We start from the raw sequence: 3,026 nt of genomic DNA, 5'->3' as shown, positions 1-3,026 counted from the left end.
AGATCAAGTGATCCAGTTTAGGCTATTAGGTAAATAAAAAGCAGGTTAGTTTTCAAGCGCAGAGATAGCGGGGTCAAAGGGCTCAGAGAGAACTACTAGTGTCTCCGGGCAAGCTCTTAAGCTATCAGGCAAGTAGTTAGTTTTCAATCCGCTTTCAAGTCTTTCAACAAGGAAAAATAACTCCAAGAAGAGACTGCTGCTTTATTGGATACTGTTGGTTGACTGGCTGGAATAGATCTCCCAGCAAAAAGGAAAAAAACTAGATATGGCACCCCAACTGAAACGAAAACGTTCTTTTTTTCCGGAGATCCATGTTTAGGTTTTTTCACTCCCCTTTTCAGCAGATAGAGTGAATAGTTAATATAGAATAGATAAGGAGAGTCCGACTTGCATGTCTTTTAAGCATAAGGCATTCGCTTCGTAGCGCTTCTATACAGCATATAAGCTTGCTTCAACCTGCTCTTAGAATAAGTAAGCAATCTAAGCATATCTTTTTGATAGGGTCAGGAAGAGGCTTTGGTCTCATCGACGAGGGAATTAAGATCTTCGGCAAAAGAAACTCGACCGGAGGAAGAAGGAAGAAAAGACCGCAACATGAGTGCAAAGAATGGAAGAAGCGATTCACCTAAACAAGGGGTGAACCCGATCAACGGGATAGAAGCATGAAGTGACGTCACGCGAAAAGAGGACAAGGCCTATAGCCTATACTATATAAGAGAAAATGGCAAGACATTGGAAGATTGACATGAGAAGCCGAAGCAGAAAGCCCACATACATGTACCAGGGTTTGGCAAAGCTAGTGCCTTAAGCGGGAAGGAAGTTGAATTTGGTGTGCTGAACAAGTGTACCCAAGTAAGCGGTTTACCCGCTACGCCATACTCGGTGTGATGACATAGTAATCACGGATACGAACGTAGCTCTGGTTTATGAGCAAGCTAGAGGTCAGTATATCTAAACAGAAGTCGCTGATCTCTGATTCTGGATGCTTTGTATTTGGAGTTTGCTAAACGTTTTCGTGTGAGAGATTTGTCGAAAGACATCTCTCCCGTATCTCTTAAAGGAGTTATGAACTCGTACCACCCGTACGGTCTTTATGCCGTATGTCATAAATATCCTGTTAAAAGATTTGCAACCGCATCTAAAGATGAAAATCTTGTCCGGTTTGGTCACCTGTGGCGATGCTACGATTTAATAGGTTCATTAGGTTGGAGGCCACCTATACTTCCAGCTGATAACACAACCTTTCCAGGTTGGTTGCTTGGTGGGCGGAGATGGCAAGGCTTTCTTAGTTCAGTCTTTTGGCCTGACACAGCCAAGGGCTGGTAGAGGAGTTGTGTACCACGAATCTACACTAACCATCCATCATAAGAGAAGCAAGGTCCACAGAAGGTTGGGAAGGATGTATGTGAGGCCAACTACTTCCTATACATCAGAGACGAGTGCTACTTTCTCAATATTGAATTAGAAGGCTAGGTTTGTTTACTGACGGATCTCTGTTCGAAGCTTGTAAGACCGATAAAGGAAGTTGAAGTGAGTTCAGTTCCGGAAGACCTATACTAATAAGGCGCTAGGAAGACAGTGGGATACTTCCCCGAGACTAAAGAATATTCAATCTCTGAGTCTAAGATTTTCACTTTCAATAGTGACACAGCTGAGCCTATATTGATAGTTTTTCATTTACAGCTTTTGAATCGAATGAATTTCAGTTGAAGAAGAAGAATCATACAATCTTACTTGAGCGCTTAGCAGGTACGCTGTTCTCGACCGATAGAGATAGGTAGGAAGAGAGGGAGTAGTTGCTCGCCCCTATCGAATAAAGTAAGGAGAGGAATGAGAGCTAAGCTTTAGGCACGTAGTTCTCGACTTACGGTAATCTTTCTCTTGATTGGAATCTTCATAGCGTAAACGTAATATGCTTATCTTCCCCAAGCTATGAGTCACTTCCTACCTCGCTTTAGAGAGGGAATGATTTGCTTTTGTCCATTCCATATAGTAGTAAGCGTAATGGAATCAGTTCTCTTCCAAAGCAGTAATTACAAAAATTCTATTCAATTAGGCTTGCTTTCATCCTCTTCCTATCTGCCTTAAGTGACTCGACCGCTAGGGAGAGGAACGGAGTAGCCCCTATCAGATAAAGGCGAAGTGAGAGGATCTGAAAGACCTCTCTTGTCAGTATCAGTTGAGCTCATTCATTCCTTTCAGCTTCTAGCTGGTAGTTCTTTTCACCGAACAGAAACAGGTATAGCTTTAGCTTTGATCGAAGGAGAAGGAAGAGGCACGATAGAGAGCAAATAGGAGCGAGAGGGGGTGAAGATTGCTTGCTTACTTGTATAGGCTTGTATAGGGATAGCTATAGGAATAGGAATAGGATTGTACTGAAAAGCGAAGCTATAGGATTGAAAACCTTGCTCACTTATAGGTCACGAACTCAGTAAAGAAAGATTGATTGAGTTCAGGCTTCTCCCCTATCTATAAGGCCTAGGGGAATGGAATTAAGATTGATTTCTCGGAGGTTGGTTTGAAACCTTTCTTGCTCTTGTGTTCGCTCCAAAGCTTAGTAATCAATTCCATCGCTCACAGGAAGAAATTCAATTCCCGCTTGCTTTCCATCCTCTGCCTACTCTATGGTCTTGTAGCCGTTCACTTACAGAAAATCAATATGTATTCGATAAATTCATCCGCAAGAAAAGGGAAGCGCTTACGAGGGCAAGAAAGAAGAATACTTTCTCATTGCATTTGCTGGCCTATCCCTACCCACCTTTCATGTAAAAAGGCGACTCGAACTTACTCGACTGTAAAGGAGAGGTCTGAAAGCCTTCCCTTGCTACGGCTATTCAAAGCTCTATACCATGTCTTCTAGAAAGGGTAAGGCTGCTCCATCCATATGCTTTTTTAATAAAAAAAAGAAGAAAGTCTCTCCTTCTTCCCCTGCTCTGCTCTTAGAAAGAAAGAGAGTCAACCAGTTAAGAACTGAATCGCTAGCACCGTCTTCTTCCCTAAAACATCTGCAGATCTACGTCGTTCAC

Source organism: Prosopis cineraria, unplaced genomic scaffold, assembly GCF_029017545.1.
Source record: "Prosopis cineraria cultivar Desert tree isolate PC_DT_omini unplaced genomic scaffold, ASM2901754v1 PC14, whole genome shotgun sequence".
NCBI lineage: Eukaryota > Viridiplantae > Streptophyta > Magnoliopsida > Fabales > Fabaceae > Prosopis > Prosopis cineraria.
This window is presented reverse-complemented; position numbering follows the sequence as displayed.